The following is a 19,003-nucleotide window of genomic DNA, read 5'->3' as shown; positions in this document are numbered from 1 at the left end:
TTGCTTTTCCGTGGAATATTTACTGATTGCTTTGATGAGCGACTCATCAGGGGATGGGAACCCACCCATCGACCCACCCATGCAGGATGGAGCTGGGATCCTCATCTCAGCACGTGCCATGTTGAAGAGGGCCCAGCCACATGTTCTTTTTATACCCCCTGTAATGAGTGTTTTTTGGCTTGTTGCTCCAGAGATGTACCAGACTCTGGATGCGCTCTCAAGTCAGGGGTTCTGCCGGATTGCAATGCTGCCATGCAGGAGCTTGCATGCCCGAAGCAAGCAGCTGTTTCAAAGCAACCGGCAGAAGAAAACTCATAGCAGTCAGAGTTGGAGGAGTCCTGTTAGCTCCACCACTGCATCCCAGGGCTGGCTTGTTCCCTTATTAATGCCTTGTTCACCCTCAGGGCTCCTATATTCCCCTTTGATTGAGGATTTCACACCTCCCTGCCAGGAGGCTGTTCACCACTGAGAACCCCCATTGCTTAGTTCACCCCATCCTGCCTCTTCCAGCTCCTGCCTCCTTCCCCCACGGTACTTGAAGTTCACTTCCCTCACAGCTTCGCAGACAAGCGTTGCAACCGTAGCCGGATCTAGGATATTGAAAAGTGGGGTGAAGGTGGTAAGGTGCATATGGAACAACACATATCTTTCTGCAGGTAAAAATAAACTAGAAACGTCACTAATATGCTCAGGGCCTAGATGATTCTGTTTAAGGTGGAAGCCAAAACAAATATGACTTCGTTGGAACGAGCAGGGCTGTGAAATAGGAGCTTCATGACCAGGAGCAGGTCAGAGAGAGCAGAATTGCAGAGCAAAGGATGGCTTGATTGGTGGAACATCAAGTTCATTTAAAAGGAGCGAGAGGGTCATTAACACCTGCGAAGAGTTTAAAGGAATCAGGCAGGTGACAACGAGCTGTGCAGTCAGTGGACTCCCTCAGTGCAGCCTGACTAGAAAAGCTGCTGTCATTGCCAGGCAGTTGGTTTTAAATTCTGGGTGATGCAGGAATCAAAGGGGAGTGCAAGTGCACCAGTGCACCCCCCCAGGATCTGCCTCTGGTTGTGACATATTGACTTTTTGGGATGCGTCCTCCGTTGCTGAGCAGGTAACCACACTACAGCTACCAGATCCCCAACCCGTCCACTCCAGATTTTGGTGCAATTTGAATTTTGCCACATGGTCCTTTGAACAGGCCAAATGTCCTCTTCAATGGCAAGTGAGCTTGGAGTGAAATGCAGCAGCCCCAAGTAACAGCTCTCCAGCTGCCGTGTCAGCAGATGGGACCACTCCCTTCCTCACTAGAGGCATTTGTGCACACCATGTTTTTTTGCCCCTTTTTGTGCTGCAACAGCATGCCTGTTTGCATGAATGGGTTTTCCAGATGCTTTGAAAGTCTTTCTGGTGCATTAAATTAAAACTCCTCAGACGTAGTTTAGTTTGGCTGGCCGTGAATTAAAGTGCCGCATCTATGGATTCATTGCAGACAAACACAAAGGCACTCAAAGATGTGTAATGAGCCTTTTTGTCCACCAGATAGCCCTGCAACTTTTCTGTAGTTCACCCGTTTGAATTGCTTCACTTTTTTTTTTCTTGTGCTGTGTGCTGGCTCCCTGCTCCCACAGCTGCGTGGCTGGGCCAGGGTGCAGCGTGGGACTGTCTTGCTCTCCCGTGGCACTGGCCGAGGACTGGGCTTAATTAGTTTGAAAACCTAGTACGTGCAAACACTGATGTGATGCTTCAAAATAAACAAGTTTAAATTTTATAAGCCTATTTAAGTGAATGAGGATTAAACCCCATGACATGTACAGGCACCCTAGGTTGCTACTTGATGGCATGCTGGACTCTTTGGAAACTCATGGAGCTACTCAGAGGGGCATGAAAGTTAAGGTGAGGGCCTGATTCTAGTAGCTGAGGGATGACATATCCTGGAGCACGACTGACTCTTATCATGCTCCAACAGACTCTGCCCCAGGTCATAAACATGCAGACATCTGGTGACAGACTGAACCCCTGCCTTCGGGTGCACAGAGCAAACTCCAAAAGAGCAGCTGTACTGATGCCAGGGCCTTGAACCGCGTCCACGTGAGACATCAGCAGCTTTTGCTTGTGAGGCAGAAATTCCCTTGCAGGGTTTCTCGAGCAATGAACAGAGGCATGGGGAAATCTGGGCTGAGCTCCATGCTTCTGGGAGCTGAGGGGATGCTCTCTGGATGCAGAGCGTGTCTTGGGTCATTTTAAGCAGTTCCCAGGCACTGAAAGCCCCCCCCCCCACAACTGCTCACCTGAGGGACTGGAGCAAACAGCCATGCATTTTGCACGGTGGCAATGACCTGGCAGAACATCTTGCTTGGTGTCCTCTGCATGAACCGTGGTGCAATAACATTGCTGCTGCCACCACAGCTGAAATGCCTCGTTCCCCTTAACTCCCAACTGATAAGGAGGTTGGGACAATAGCCGTGTTGATAACGGGAGAGCTCCCAGATCTGTCCAGACGTGCCCCGTACCTTGGGAGCGCCAGGTGAGACTACTGTAGCACAGCGACGTGCAGCCAGAGGAACAGGCAGCTCTTACAGTGCTTCGCCACGAGGACCTGCTTGCCTTGAGCTTATGGCTGCACCAGGGTAGAGGCGGGCAGACGGTACTTATCACCACACTTTTTGCACCCCTTGGGGTAATTCTCTACTTGAGCCAAGTGGGTTACACTGATGTAGGGCAGGCCACGGTCTGTCCGCTCCCTTCGTTCATGGGGCTGTAGTTCGCCTTGTTCCCAGTGTAGACATCCTGGGCATTTGTACACGTTATGGGGTTTCTCTGGCTCAAGATATTCCCTAGGTTTATTCCACTCTCGCAATGTACCACCACGAATGGCGTTACGGTTTTGTGTCTCCAGCTCCAGGGTTGGCCCATCTCCTTCCTGCAGGGAGAGATCAGAGTTTGCTGACTTCTACTTCTGGCCCAGCACTTTGTTTCCATGTGGCCTGCCCGCGTTGGGGCAGAATGAGGGAGGAGGCAAACCCCCTCCTTTCCTTGACTCGGATCAAATTGTCCTTCCCATGGAAATGACCCAAGGAGAAGTCCCCTACCATCCCGGGGAATCTGGAAGGTGTCCTGTCTCAAATCCTCCCCTCGATGTAGCCTTAGGGGCAAACCCAGCCCAACCCCTTTCATAGCAGGTGTCGCTGGCATGGCTAGATGCTGGGTGGCAGTGGATAAACCAGGGCAAGTAACATGGAAGTAGCAAGCGGCACCTCTGTTCGGCACATCTTAGCTGGAGCTGTATGTCCCCAGCCCCACACCTTGCTCCCTGGGCATCCCTGCAATGGGGCAGGCACTGCTACGGCATCGGATCACCGATTCTGTCCACTTCCAGGCTTCATCGTGGAGGGGGACGCCCACCCCCATCTTCTGTGTTGGCAGCGGCCAAGAAGAGTGAATAGCAAAGGCGCACAGATAGCACCAAGGCTATGGGGGTGGGGATCTGATGTAGCTATTGCAGGGTCCCACCGCCATGCAGCTAGCTCTGGGGTGGAGACACCGCATACAGCGGCAGCAGCCTCGATGCCACGCCACCGTTCAGCAACCTCGCCAGCTGCCCGTCCGTTCGGCCCACCCTCCTCTCATTTCCAGCCCCAAGGCTGCAGAAAGACGTCGGCCCTCTACGGAGTCAGTCCCGCCGGGGAAGCCAAGCATCATGCACCCTTGTTTGCAGGTGGGAAAACTGAGGCAGGCAACAAGCAAGCAGCCCGGTGACTTGCCTGGAGCTTCACGGCAATGGTTTGCCTTCCCAGACCCCAAATTGCTGCCCACGCTGCTCAGAGCGGGGTGGGACGCGGCTCTGAGGTGAATCAGGGTCGCTTGTTTGACCTTGTCAGCTGCTTTTCCATGCAGAAGCGCGGACGGACGTGCCCTGCCCTGGGAGACTCGTGTCTCACTTACGATTTCCTGCCTCTCTCGGGGACAATTGTCCCCTGCTCCCAGCCAAGAAAAGCAAGAGAGGATCCGCGTCTTATCTGCGCAGCCCAGGCCACGGGGTCTCTGCCAAAGCTAGCTGGCCCGTGGCGGCTTTGTTCAGGTTGGTTGGGGGCGTATGCAGAAAGAGGCATTGGCATTTCCCTCTCCTCGGAGGCTGGGCAGACCCTTGCGTGGTCCCTGGCCTACGGCGGAGCAGCCTTGGGGCTGCTCCATTTTTCTCCCTGCTTCCCGTAATATTTAGAAGAGTTGGGCTGGAAGGATCTCCAGGGATCGTCTATGCATACTTTCTCAGCCTGTGGTACGTGTAACCCCGGCGGTACGCGAGACACAGGCAGGTGGTACACGGGTACCCCAACACTCTCTCTCTCACCCTCAAAACTATGGCAAAAAGTTTGGTGCAATTAAAAAAAATCATATTCCCTAGTAATAATTTGGCGTTCAGCCCTCCTAGCATTGGCCAGCATCCCCTCTAGCCCAGGTACATACTTGAGTTGTGCCCCCCCGCTGTAAAAGATGGCAGCCCTACCCACACCAGATCAGACACCTGTCATAGCATGGCCTTATATACACAGCCCTTCTTCCGACAGATGGCACACATTAGTCTGTAAATATAAAATCCCCTGGAAAATTGAGTGTCGGGTACTTATTCAAGTTTTCAGAAGTTAGGGGGTACTTGCTACTTAAAAGGTTGAGAAACACTGATCTAGTGCAACCCCCTGTTCGAGGCCGAAGCGTCCCTATCCAGACAAGTCCTGGTCTAGCATCTTCCTGATGTGACACACGCGCCCAACCCCGTTGCACACCTATTGCCCCCAAACACCCAGAGACCTCAGCCTGCCACGGGTAAAGCAGGGGGACGAGGCCTGGCGGGGTCCCACCGCTGCGAGGGCTGTTCAAACGCACAGGGCTGGCGTAGAGACTTGAGGCCACATCCGCACTGGCGAGGGAAGCGCTAGCCTGAAGTGAGGATACAGGCCTTTGTGTGCATGTGAGGGTGTGGAGGGGGGTGGGTTTCCTGCTGGATCCTACAGCACACGCCAGCCTGGCGCGGTGCCCCTTGATTGGCAAGCAGGGCAGTATCAGCCCATCTGCAGGCAGGAGCCCAAGGGGAAAGAGTCTCCAGCGTTCGCATTTCAAAGCCTGGTGCAGGAAGTGGGGAAGGGGGCCTGGGTCAGGCTCTGCAGCCCGCACTCCTCGCAGGGGAAATGGAAACAAAAGCCTGGCTGTTCCCCAAGTGCCACCGAGACCACGTGGGTCAAGCGCGCTGACCGCGGAGCTGCAGGGCGATGCCATCGTGGCCCCGGCCCCGGGGAAGTGGGCCGGGGCGGGCACAACGGTCACTTCGCTGCCAACCTGAGCCGGGCTGGTCAAGGGCATCTGGGCCGAATGTCCAGTCGCCAAGTGACCCAAACGTCCCGGGTCCTGTCCCAGCATGCACTGAGCTCGAGGGAAACCCCAAGACAGCGGCAGCTTTTCTGGAGCAGAACGGCCCCCCCGTCCCTTAATATAAATTCTGGTGATAATTCCCCATCCAGATTTGTGGCAGAGGTGAGATCTTTTATTAGCCCAGTTAGATTTTTGCAAAACAATTTTTAAATGTCTTTCATGGCAAGCTTCTGGGGCACACGCGCCCTGCATCAGGCATCGGAGAGAAGATCGTAAACGTTCTCCTGGGTACGTTTCTCCTCCAGACCTGGGTACCAGTCTAGGCACTTGAACTGCAAACTCGTGACCCCCTCTCAAAGTCAAATGCTACCTCGCCCAGTCTCCAGAAGGGATGGGGGGGGCAAGGAGACAAGCCCAAGGTCACAGGTTTGGTAAGTAGCAGAGGAGTCACAATGTCCTGACTCCCAGCCCAGAGCTACCGCCGCCAGATGAACGGGCTCCTCCTTGCTGTGTTTTCAAGCCTGCAGAGCTGCAGAATCCCAGGAGAGCGGGGAGGAAATGGGCCCTGGGAGAGGGGAAAGATACTGCTCAGGGCTGTCTGACTGGCGGCCCATGGGGTGCTAATTTACAGCCCCTCATCTGGCTGCTGCTCCCCCCCCACTTGCTCTGCCTACAGCAGCTGCCAGGGTTTTGGGGCTCCCCTTCTGCTTCCTGCGTAGTGTGGCTGGGAGAGACTGCAGCCCGGGGAGACTGAGGCTGGGGAGCTAAAAGGTGCCTGCATGCCCGGCGCATCGGGGTGTCTGCGCGGCGTGCAGTCCCGGGGGTCTGTGGTGGCCCGTGCTGCTGTGGCCTGCAGCCTCTTAAAAGGTGGCCAGTCCTGCAGTCGTGCAGCAAGTTCGCCGGGCCTGAGACCTCCTGCATGCTCCAGCAGGCCCCGTGGTCCATAACGGGCTGACCCGAGTCCCTGAATCCAGCCTCCCTGGATGCAAGACTGCAGTCCAGCCCCAGGTCCTGCCACGGTTTCCCACTGCTAACAAAAGCAAACCTAAACCTTCCCAGCAAGGTATATGTGACCTTGTGAGGTCTGTTCCAGCCCTGCTTTCTTTCCCGGTGATCTCTTTTGCAGGAGGAGCGGATGGCAGCTTTGGCAGGCAGCCCAGACGCAGAGTAGCACACCAGCCCCATGGGCCTCCTGGGACCCTTTCACATACATGCACCATCGCTTCAGAGCGAAGGCATCGTGGGAGGTATCTTTCCATGGGTGGGCTGAGAGCAGAGAACGTGACATGGCTTCAGGGGGTAGCAAAATAGCTCCCGTGGGTGTAGACACGTGTGCTCCACCACCCCTTCCTGGGTGGATCAGATCAGTCCAGCTCACGGGTGCCCGGGACTGTGTTCCTCTTTGTGTCCTCATCCAGAATAACCCCACTCTGGCATCTTTGCTCCGTGGTGAAAGCGGAGCTGGCATAGGACGCACAGCCCTGCCACGTAGCAAAGCATCTGAGTCCAGGGTGGAGTTACCCAGAAAAAGGCTGCAGTCACTTTATCCCGGGGCAAATTTTCTACATAGACTACGTTGTGTAGCAGACCGTAGGCTGCATGGGAGTCAACAGCGCGCTCCTGTTGCAAAAGGGGCCGGCAGCATCTTGGGTTGTGGCAACCAGAGCATGAATTGCAAATCAAGGGGTGTGCATTGGTGAGGCCTCACCTGGAGTCCTGTGTCTAGTTTGATACCAGTCTTCAAATACCTAGGGGGTGGTGACAGAGAGGATGGAGACGGGCTTTTCTCTGTGGCCGTAGGGAACAGGACTAGGAGCAATGGGCCTCAAGCTGCAGCAGAGGACATTTAGGCTGGAGACGAGGAGGCGCTTCTTGACTCCGAGGGCAGTCGAGCACTGAAACACATTTCCTGGAGAGACCGTGGCATCCCCATCCTTGGGCGGCCAGGGGAGGTCCAGCACAAAGTGGGAAGGAGTCAATAACAGTTTCAGGGCTCGAGCCTGGACACGGATCCTCTTGCAGGCTTGAAGGGCTCTAGGCAAGGAGCAAGGGGCTGGAGCGTGCGTCTGCGTCCGAGCCTGAGGGCTTGGGTTATCAAGCTGTGGCTTGTATCCTTTGCTGGGGTAAATGCACAGAGCTCCGGTGGCTCTTACAGGAGGGCGAGTCTTATCAGTCCTCCCCCCGTGGCTGGGGGACAGGAGGAGACAAGGAAGCCCCTCGATGGAGAAGGATGCTGACTCTGGGATCTAGTCCTGCACAATGAGGTCCTTTGGGGCTCCCAGCTCCCCCGTTATGCAGAACAAGTTCAGGATCAGTCCTAGGATGGGGGTTTTATGCCATCCTCTGTGGCACTGGATACTGTCTGCAGGATGTAGCAGGCTCCTGTGCTCCGTGCATTGGCACTGCCAGCAACGGTGATTCGGGAAACCCTATTCCCAGTGCTGGTTGCTCCCAGCTCTGTGCACACCCTGACTGCAGTAACAAGACCCAGTAACAGCCAATGGTTCCTATATCCTATAATATCCTATAATATCCTAGTGTTTCTAAGGCTGCTGCCATACATCGCATACATTACGCAATGGAGTGGTTAATCGTGCAATAAATTCAGACTGGCCACACATACAAAATAAGACTGGCCTTGCAGGTGGAGTACTTATTGCACCATAAAAACACCCAGCCAGCTCTGAAAAGAGCCAGCCAGCTACAGAGACAGTGCTTGAAAATGCATAACAACTTCAGAGCTGGTTTCTGTCCAGCTTTCATTCGAACCTGTGGCAGGGCTCTGTCGCATCCTCTATTCAGGATGGCTTTAATGAAGGTTAATTAGTGGCACCCTTCATCCACTCCTTGTTTTCAGGGAGGGGAAATTGGGGTGTGGATGTTAAGGGAGGTGCCCAAGGTCGCCAAGTAGGTCTGTGGCAGATGCAAGAACAACTCTGCATTTAGGGATGCCTCTCCCCTACCCTAACCACTGGGCAGTGCTCTCAGAGCAGGCCCGGCTGCCTCCTGCCCCCACCACAAAGGATGCTCGGGGCGGTGGTGGACTGATGGTGCGGCTGTGCGAGATCTGGCTATGGAGTTGTCTGTCTCAGCGCCCCATTCTCCTGGGCACGGCTTACTGGCAGCCCGGCTGAGCTGCCACTGACATAACATCACCCAGGCGCCGTGCCAGCAGGCGCCCCTGACGCATCCGGCTAAACCGCCCCCTGCGTCACGCTCCGGGGGAGCTAAAGCTGTGTCGCCAGGGCCGGGCGAGCCGCTCTGTCTGGGGATCAAGTTCCTTGGGCATCGGATGGCACAACAAACCATGTCTCGTATTGCAGGGCTTGCGTGCCGTGCTGTCGGGGAGCTGTCGTCTGGCCGGCGACGGCTCGGTCGAAGCAAGCATCGAGGTGCGTACATGCTCTCTGGGAGGCTCCCGGGCTCTAATTCACTTAGGCTGCCTCAGAGAAGTACCAGGTCTGTTTTCCAGCCAGGCCTCTTTGATTTGTGGCAGATGCTGCTAATGAGCGGGAGCGAGAGGAGAGCAAACAGCACGTCCCGGGCGGGGGAGGTCTGTGCAGCTGGAACAACCACTTCTTCTTGCGTTCAGAGTCCGGTGGCGTCACGCGGCGTCTCCTCTGCCCCTTTTGAGGGGTGTGGGATGGGGTGCGAGGCGCCTTGGCCTGGGCAAGCCCCAGGGGGAAGGTCGCAGTGGGGTGAGGGTGGCCCTGCCCCGTGTGCCGCTAGCACCGCACCCCCAGGCTGCGCACCCGCCTTGCTCTCAGTGCAGACACGGTGCATTTTTTGCGCACCTCGTGGCGTAATTTAGAGCCGGTCCGAGGCTGCTTTAACCCCACTCCTGATGGGGGGAAGGCAGGACCCGGATCCAGAGAGGACAAGTGGGAGCTGTGCATCTGCTTCACATGCCACCCCTGACCTACCCTCCTCGCGTTGGAGGCCTCCTGTTGCTCCCCTCAACGTCAAGGGGAGCTTTGCTGTGGACCCCCACAGCAGCAGAATACGGCCTTTTTGGAGCACCGAAGGGTCCAGACCACCGGTCTCTCCCGCTGCCAAAACCTCTCCTTTGCCTCGCGTTACTAGGTGCCATGCTCCACCCCAGAGAAGGCTGCATTGCCCTAGCTGTGCAGACGCAAACCACCTCAAATAGCAACTTGGTGACGGGACAAGGAACAACCGTCTCAAGTTGCAGCAAGGGAAATTTAGGTTAGACATTAGGAAAAAAGTTCTCACGAGGAAGACAGTAAAGCACTGGGACGGGTTACCCAGAGCGGTGGTGGCCTCTCCATCCTGAATCCGACTCGACAAAGCCTTGGCCGGGATGATGCAGCCGGGGCCGGTCCTGCTTGGAGCAGGGGTTGGACCAGATGTGAGCCCCGAGCTCCCTGCCAGCCCCCGTTGCCTGTGACTCTGTGACTTGCCCCGTGGCAGTGTGCTACAGCCACCGCCCTCCGCTCTGCAGGGGTTTCCTCCCGCCTGGCCTGTGATCCTTTGCATCGCCTGTGCCCTGCCAGGCCCACGTGTGGGAAAGGATTTCAGTCGTTCCCTATCAGCCCTGCCCAGCGCTGCCCTCGGGGCGCCCGGCTCCACTTCCAGGGAGCAGGACAAAGCGCCAGGGAGCGACCCAGCGGCACAGGGGCTGCAGGCAGGGGGTGGGCGAGGGCTGGGAAGGGCCCTCTGCGCCGTCCCCCATAGCCCCCCCACAGGACCGTTCCCCACCGCGCACTTCCTGCCGTGTAATCGCGCTGGCGCAGCCCGCAAAGAATAACAAACAGGAGCTGTGGGAAGCTGGACCCAGGTTTAAAAATAAAACGAGCGCGTTTCCAAAGCTGGGCAGGGCAGAGAGGATGGGCCAACGGGGAAGGGAACTGGGTCGCAGGCAGCATGAACCTTGCTCTCCGCTGGGTCGCTTTCTCCGATGTCACGTTGCCACCCCGTGCCTTGGTTTCCCCATCTGTTATCATCTGCATAGGAGCCATGGACGGGGCCTCTGGTGGGCTCAGCCCTGTACAAACACAGGCCACGGCCTGGCTTGGCCCCAACAGGCAGCTAAGGATGTGTGCTGGAGCAGAGATGAAGCAACATCACTGACGTTTGCAATGGCTTCATCACTGGCAATTAGTCGTTAACCACTATGCAATTCATTCGTGACTGTTTATAAAGAGTCTGTAATTGGAGCCAGGCCCTTTGCCTGGGCACGGCACTGATACGCTGGGACGGCCCTTTACGATCCAGGCTAAGCCCAGCTACATCAGCTCCAAGCCCCATCGGCGGGGGGGGTTGGTTCATTTCCAGTCCCTGTGACCTGCTCACCTGGTGTGGGTAAGGCATGCTAGTGTGCACGGCCAGAGCACACATGGGCGTGACATGGCCACCATGATGTGAGCATGTCCTTGGCTACCGAACCTGGCGCCAGGGACCTGCTCACTGCTTAGGCCTTCAGCGCAAGTTGGGGGCAAACTCTTGCCTGGAGCAAACTCAGTCCCTGTGGCTCCCCCCTGGATGGCTGCTGTCAGCTGAGACTCTCTCCAGGCATCACAGCAGAGGAGGTGAGTCTTGGAGGAGCTGCCTGGCTTGGAAACGGCACCGGGGCTTGGGAATGGTAATGTCTCGCAACACAGGGATCTCCTCAATGACAATCCAGATCTTGTCGATGCCAACAGACCTCATCAATGACGACAAATAGTGTGTTGATGCCAACGGACTTCATCATCGATACCAACACACATCCTCAATGGTGACAAATATTGTGTTGATGACAACACACATCTCATTGATGCCGACATAGATCCCATTGATGATAACCCAGATCTTGTCCATGACAACCCAAATCTCGTTGATGCCAACAGACCTCATCAATGACGACAAATATTGTGCTGATGCCAACAGACCTCATCATTGACACCAACACACACCTCATTAATGCCAACAGACCTCATCAATGATGATAAATATTGTGCTGATGCCAACAGACTTCATCATCGATACCAACACACACCTCCTCAATGACGACCAATAGGTGTTGATGACACCACACATCTCATTGATGCCAACATAGATCCCTTTGATAACCCAGATCTTGTTCATGACAACCCAGATCTCATTGATGTCAACAGACCTCATCAACGATGACAAATATTGTGCTGATGCCAACAGGCTTCATTGTCGATATGAACACACACCTCCTCAATGACGACCAATATGGTGTTGATGACAACGTGCATCTCACTGATGACGACAGACCTCAATGACACCACAGATTTAATCGATGACACCACAGATCTCAGCTCAGTCCACTCAATGAGGCTTTGCCTCTTCAGCACCAAATGTAGGAGCACCACCCAAGCCCTCCAGCTCCCAGCAGTAGTAGGATCATTAACCTCCTGGGTGAGCTCACTGGAAGGGGCTCCATAACCGCCCTTGTTGCTTCTCATGGAGGCAAATTCCTCCCTGGCCTGTGCTACATTTACACCTGTGGTCACTTCAGCTCATCCGGCTACTGCAGGTGGCGGGTGCGGGGCCTGGTCCTCAGTCCTATTCCCCTGGGCTCTCAGCCCTTCCCCAGGGCCTGTCCCCTAGTAAAGATGTCTCTGGGGAGCGTCCCAATGGATTCCCACTTGTAGCACAAGGGCTAGGCTTTCAGCCCCCATACAGGCACTGACTCTCTCTGGGTCTCCACTTCCCCATGGATTAGCTGGGCATGTAGCACGGATGAATTGGATGGCATTTATGCAATGCACTGAAGAGATGAACCTCTGTGTCAGTGCTACGTATCGCTATGCTTATTATTAGTCCGACCTGCGGGTTCATGGGATATATGCTCAGCTGGAGCCCGTGACCCGAGGAGCGGTCCAACACAGCCCAACCTGTCTGCGCCCCTTCGTCCCCGCACTGCCAATTTGGATCCAGTTTGTAAGAAGCCCCATGGTCCCGATCTGGCCTGAGAGGGGCGAATCTTTCACCCCTCCTCTCAAAGAAGCTGTACCCAAATGCAAACTGGCCACATCTTCAGCGGATGTCAACCGACAGCGCTGCAGCAATTTAAAACTATAGAGAAACCAACTGGATAAATCTCTGGAGTCTTATGGCCATGGTGTGATGTACTTGTTAAAGCGTCTGGATGTCCTAATGCAATGGGAAAGCAGCTCTTCCTCAGGCACTGCTGTATTCAGAGGGACACGGCAGCGGCATGGGGTTTGCTCTGTGGCCATGTAAAGAGGAGTGAATAGGGTTCCTGTCTCCACGGCAATTGGGCTGAGATGCCTTGAACCTGGTCTTATAAAGACACCGAGCAGCTCAGGACCCTCAGCATCAACCCCCAGCCAAGTCCGGCACCCAACTTCCACGCTCACTTTGCCCACTAGATGACTTAGCCAAGGCCATTCAGCAAGTCATTGGCGGGGGGTCAGGGACCTGCTGCCTTTAGCTTGCAAGGTCACAGGGCTGTTTGGCCCTTCACATTTCTCTTGGGTCAAGCACGGGTCAGCCCATGACCCTGTAAGTCCAGAGGCACCACGAGTGGGCTGTGGTGGCAGCACTGTGGAAATGCTTGAGGACATCCCGTAGGTCAGGAGATAACCAGAGGGGTGGGCACGTGCCCCTCCGTCCGCGTGGGTGATGGGAGTGGGGAAGAATGCTTTCCATCTCGGTGGTTTCCAGTCCTGTTATATAAGTGGCTTAGGGAGGCGCCTGCTTGCTTTCCATTTGTGACAAGCTCTTATCTTAATGGAGTGCCTTGTTTTGGACGGTACAAATGCAATTAGGGATAAGCCCAGACAAGAACAAGGATCCCATCCGCGTGTCTGAAGTTGGTTGGTCTGTAGCGACTGAGCCAGACCCTGGGCTGCCGTAGGACAGCTTTGCCCTGCTCCCTCCTCTCCAAAATGATGCAACTGTCTGCTTAATGGTTCAACCGGAGTAGGGGGGAAACGTTGGCGCTCCATTGTGATTGCCAAGCTACCCCCTGCCCCGCACCTGCTTATAGCTGGGGGGAAAAGGAAAGGTCCAAGTGCATCTCTCTGTTTTGCTAGTCCCAGGAATAGCCCCTTGGCATCACCAATGGTTCAAATTAGAGCAACCCCCAGGCTGCTGTAACCTGGGCTAGGGACACCCACCCTACCACCCCAGGGTCAGGGGAGTACAAGGGGTTAAAAACTCCAAGCCAGCTGCTGTAAAGTGATATAGCCCCATTGAAATCAATAGAGACACACTGAGCTAACACCAATGCAGGGCCTACGTGACAGCACAGAGTAAGCCCCACGTCACAGAGATTGTCAAGATAACGTTCAGATGAACAGGGCCGTGTCCTGTTTTCTATTTCATCTCGGGCCGTCCACATAGGGCTGGGTGGATATTCAATTGTCCTGTGCAAACCAGGTCTCCATTAAGAAAATAACTCATAATTAATTAAGAGCAATGAAGCACCTTGGTAAGCTCCTTATGTAATAAGATTGAAGCCATAATAGCAGACAGCATTCCTGGTCGTCTCAGTCATTGAAATCATAGATGGGAACAACCTATTACAGCACCTACTTTGCCTCCCAGTCATGCATGGCAATGGTATCAAACCTAGTTGGAAAGAGTTCTTTTATGATCCATTGAGCTTCATTCCCTGCCCCTAAGCAAAGCAGGGATTATACCCCTGTAGTAGGCTTGGGGGTTATTGCTTTGCTCATGAACCCTTTAAACACGATACAGTCCTTTATTCCCAGGGTGTACCCCTTCTGTGGGCGTCCTCCTACATCAGTCAGTCCTCAAACACCAAACCAATCCATAAAGGGTGAACTCACAGGTCTGCGTCCTCTTCCGCCCCAGCTTGCTTATTGCTCCTCCTTCACTGCAGTCTTTCCTCCCAGGCTGGCTGCAATGCAGCTTTCTGCCATGGTGCTACTGCTCCCAGTCCCCAGACCCCAAGAGTCCCTGGTCCAGCATTGTAGCCACTGGCCAGGCCCCTCTCTTTCACTTTCTGTCTGTCTGACTCCTTGGCTTCCCTTCCCTGGGATACTTTTAACTGCCCGTGGCTGCTAATTATCTCCCTCAGCTGGACCAGTCCTCCCAAGCAGCGTGCATTTAGCATTACCACCTGCAGCTGGGTGGCTCCAGCCTGCTACAACCCCCTGCAGAATAATCTGGGTGTCTGATGAAGAGGACAGGTATGTCTTCAGAAAGATGCCCTGGGAACTTTTGACACCTATGAACATCATCCCATGGATTCATCTCCCTGAACTGTTCTTAGTTGAACGCTCTTCGGAGGTGTTCCTCTTTGCCCTGCAGCAGGGCTGGAAGAAAAATCAGGTCATGGTATTCAGAGTGGAGAGGTGGTCCTTTCTCCTGAACACCCTTTTTTTCTGCAGGTTTGTTCATAGCATCTGATGCAGCAGGCTATTGCCCATGAAAGCTTGTGCTTCTCTGAATCAGTTCGTTTCCAAGGTACCACCCAGCCCTGCCTTCTGCCCATATTCAGAGTATAATTATAGCACGGGGGAGGACGGCCGAATGCATTTAGAAATTGCTACTCAAGCTCATTTTCAAGGTAGTGCATCAAGGAGAGAAATGGAGATGTTTCTCCCTTGATGACATATGAATATACTTAAAAATTAACAATAATTCCCCTTTTTAAAAAAATTTGCATGAGAAATTCAGGTAGAACTGTGAACACCTGGATACCAGATGGAAACCTATCAGCCCGAGGACATGAAACTAGAAGAGAGAGAGGAGACTCCTTGCAAGCAGACTGTTGAAAATGCTTTGTGCGGTGATTTTCCTCACAAATATTTGGCTCAAATGCCTCATGAACACTTGGAAGAAGCAAAATCATTGTTAAACATTTGAAAGCATCACTCCTTCAGTTATGATGCCAGATATCGGCGGTGTTCAGATAGGATCCCAGACAAGTTCTCGAAGGAAACAAAAACGAGACAAATCTTAACACTTTTGGGCTAGGGACAGAAATTACACAGAAACCAGTTTAAGTGATCAGAAACTGGTTTAAACTGGTAACAGAACCAACATGAGAAGTTCAGTGCACATAAATCAGTTTAAAAATGGCTGAAAGTGGTTTAAGATAAACCTGGCTGTATCAGACTTAACCTACCTGGTGCATATGAATTTTTTTTTACAGCAGTCTCTTTGCAGCTTCCTTATTACAGAACAGTGCCAGGAGTAATATAGCTGTGAGCACTTCTTTGCCACCGCTGTGTAAGACAAACAACTTCTCTGCATAAAGCAGATGGTACCCATGGTGCCTACTTTCAGAGGCTATAGGCTGCCTAGGGCATATCGATGCTGCCTCTGTGCCACGCCAGGTAGCACTGCTGTGAAGTAGGCCTCTTGCCACTAATGCAGGTATCAAACTTAGGCGTGATTAGTTAAAGCGCATTAATGCATTAACACATGTGTAGGCGTGTCCACTGTGGGATAAAAGCATGAACGTGGGCAAATACCACGGAGCAGGTGAAGAGCTGAAACACTCCCATCCTTGCAGTAACTCATTCATTAAATAATACCATTTATTCACCCGACGTGGAAGCAGCTAAATATTTCACGTGGATTCAGAACATGGCTGCGTACAAACAGCATCAAAGAAATCCAAAATCCTGCTCAGGAGAGTTTTTGACCTAAAATTTAGGCGACAGACAATAAAGTGATGAGCAGAGTATATGGGGCGAAAAAAGGTAACGGAAGATAAGGTACTTTTGCTTAAGCATTTTTCAACAGGGATCTCAATAGTCACAGCACTGATAGCCAGGGGTGGATCTAGGGGGGGTGCAGCGGGGCAGTTAGACCCCTCTCTCATTCCTGCTCCACCCAAAGTTTAAAACTAACTGCCTGGGGGAGGCAGCAGCATTTCTATTCAGGCAGTGCTGAGGGAGTCAATTGACTTCATGCCTCAGTGTAATAGATCTCGTTCCTGCTACTCTCTCCTCACTTGGTAGGTGTTAATCACCCTCTGGCCATGTTAATGATCTTGATGTTCCATTAGTCAAGCTATCCTTCCCGCTGCAGTTTTGCTGTCTGTTAGCCAGTCCTGGTAATATCTCTTCTCTATGTCACAGCCCCACATACTCTTTTAGCTCTAGCTAAAAAACTTAACTCAGGTGTGTAATATTCACTTAACTCAGGTTTGGAAGTGACTAACGATGAAGTATTGGGTGCACTTTCAAGATGCTCAAGAAGCGTGGATGTTGTTTTACGTATCTAAATAAGAGATGTACATTTAACTATAATGACTACAGGACTAATAAAACAGTCTCTTTGGACTCTTTTTGTCGAGTTTATTGTGCTTTTTAAACTTAATATGTAATCTAGCAATTTTGCACACAATTAAAGTTGTATTTGGTTTTGCTTTGATCTTAAACTGAGAAATATAGCATATTAACAAATCTTCTAGTTTCTCTTTATCTTGAAAAAAAATGTGTTGTGTAATCTGCTGATGTGCCACACCATCTGCACCCCCTTGTCAAAAATCTTAGATCCCCCCGCCATGTTGACAGCTACCGTATATCTATATCGACACAGGGCAGATACTATATATCTACACCTATACAAGTTCAAATATCTGATTCTAACTGGGGGAACAAGCAGGAGAAACTTACCTTCCTGCTGGCTGACACCAACCCGGACATAGTGGGGATCACTGAAACGTGGTGGGACCCAGCGCATGACTGGGTGGTGAATGTCAAGGGCTGTAGGCTGTGCAGGAGGGACAGGACAGGGAGGAAAGGCGGGGGCGCGGTGCTCTACATTAAGGAGGAATACCCATCCTCACCAGGTAGCACAGGGTCAGAGGAGGGGCACACGGAAGTGCTCTGGGTTAGAGTACAAGGCAGTCACGGGGAAAGAGATTTAATGTTGGGGGTCGACTACGGACCCCCCAACCGCGGGGAAGAGCTCGACCAGGAATTCTTAAGGCAGATCACGGAGGTCGTTAGGTCTGAGGACGTGGTCATTGTGGGTGACCTGAACTTCCAGACATCTGCTGGGAGGAGCAGTCAGCCAGGTCTGACCTCTCAGCTAGGTTCTTACCCCAAATGCAGGACCTCCATCTAACCCAGGGGGTGCACAGCCCCACTGGGGGAGACGCCTTGTTGGACCTGGTGCTGGCCACGGGCGACGACCTGGTGTGGGGGCTGCGGGTGCTCGACCACATAGGCAACAGCGATCATCCGCTGCTGGGATTCACCATCCAGCGCAAGGTGGCAAAGGCTGCAGCAAGGCAGCAGCCCTAGATTTCAGGAGGGCGGACTTCAATTTGCTAAGGAGAATAATTGGGGAAGCGCTGAGGTCCCGGAGGGGAGGGGAGGGGAGCCGGGTGTCCAAGGAGAGTGGTTGCTCCTTAAGGAGACGATCCTCCAAGCCCAAAGGGAGGTAACCGCAATGCAGATCAAAGGGGGCAGGAGGGTGTATAAGCCCCCACGGCTCACCAAAAGCATCTGGGAATGTCTCCTAGCTAAAAGGGAGGCGTATACCCAATGGCAGGGAGGGGTTGTCACCAGGGAGGACTATACTGGGGTTGCTCAGGGATGCAGGGGGGCAGTCAGGAAGGCCAAGGCAGAGATGGGACTGGGACGCGCTTCCAGGATCAGTGACAACAAGAGTCCTTTTTTAAATCCATAGGGGGCAAAAAGAAGGCTCCGGGTAACGTGGGGCCCCTGCAGGACACACTAGGAAATCTGGTCGTCACACCAGAAGACAAAGCTAACGTATTTAACAACTTCTTTGCCTTCATTTTCCGGAGCAGAGACCAGATCAGCCCCCCACCGGGTCTCCCTCAGGCCCCAGGGGAGGCGCACCCAGGCCCAGGGTCAGGGCGGATCTAGTCAGGGGACGTCTGGAGGGACTGGATGTGTTCAAGTCAGCCGGTCTAGACGATCTCCACCCCTGAGTGCTGAGGGAATTGGCTGCGGTCATTGCGGGACCCCGGCACGGCTGTACGAGCACTCGTGGTGCTCTGGTGCGGGGCCAGAGGACTGGAAGAGGCCAACGTGGTTCCCATCTTCAAAAAGGGGAGAAAGGAGGACCCAGGAACTATAGGCCAGTTAATCTTACCTCCATCCTGGGGAAGGTTTTTGAGAGAGTTATCCTGGCACATGTCCACGATGGGCCGGGGGGAGATCATGCTTAGGGGCAACCAACACGGGTTCATCAGTGTCAGGTCCCGCCAGACCAACCTGGTGGCCTCTACGACCAGGTCACCAAATGCTTAGACGCAGGGGTAGCAGTGGACGTTGTCTTCCTGGACTTTTGGAAGGATTCGACACTGTCTCTCACCCCGTTCTCATTCAGAAACTGGGGGCTGTGGTGTCGACACCCCCACAGTCAGACGTGTTGCCAACTGGCGGGAGGGCCGCGCCCAGAGAGCGGTGGTGGACGGGTCACGTTCGACCTGCAGGGACGTGGGCAGTGGGGTCCCCCAGAGCTCGGTCCTCCGGCTCGCACTGCTCAACATCTTCATCAGCGACTTGGACGAGGGGGTAAAAAGCACCTGCTCAAATTTGCTGATGACACTAAGATGTGCAGGGATGTGGGCACGCTAGAGGGGAGGAATAGGCTGCAATTGGACCTAGACAGGTTGCAGTGGGGGGCCAGATGAGAATTGGATTCAACACAGACAAGTGCAAGGTGCTGCACCTGGGGAGGAAGAACC

General features: G+C 53.7%; 1 long non-coding RNA gene across 1 annotated transcript; it reads left to right on the top strand.

Moving 5' to 3' along the window:
- The first annotated feature begins 7,135 nt into the window (after window positions 1-7,135).
- LOC109316151 lies at window positions 7,136-13,780 on the top strand. Its single transcript, XR_002102735.1, has 3 exons — window positions 7,136-7,245; window positions 13,167-13,173; window positions 13,770-13,780. It is a non-coding gene; the product is annotated as an uncharacterized LOC109316151 (long non-coding RNA).
- Window positions 13,781-19,003: the final 5,223 nt, after the last annotated feature.

This window comes from Crocodylus porosus, unplaced genomic scaffold (genome assembly GCF_001723895.1).
Source record: "Crocodylus porosus isolate Cpor-Errol unplaced genomic scaffold, CroPor_comp1, whole genome shotgun sequence".
Taxonomy (NCBI): Eukaryota; Metazoa; Chordata; order Crocodylia; family Crocodylidae; genus Crocodylus; species Crocodylus porosus.
The sequence above is the reverse complement of the archived record's forward strand: the minus strand, read 5'-3'. Positions and strand labels throughout refer to the sequence as shown.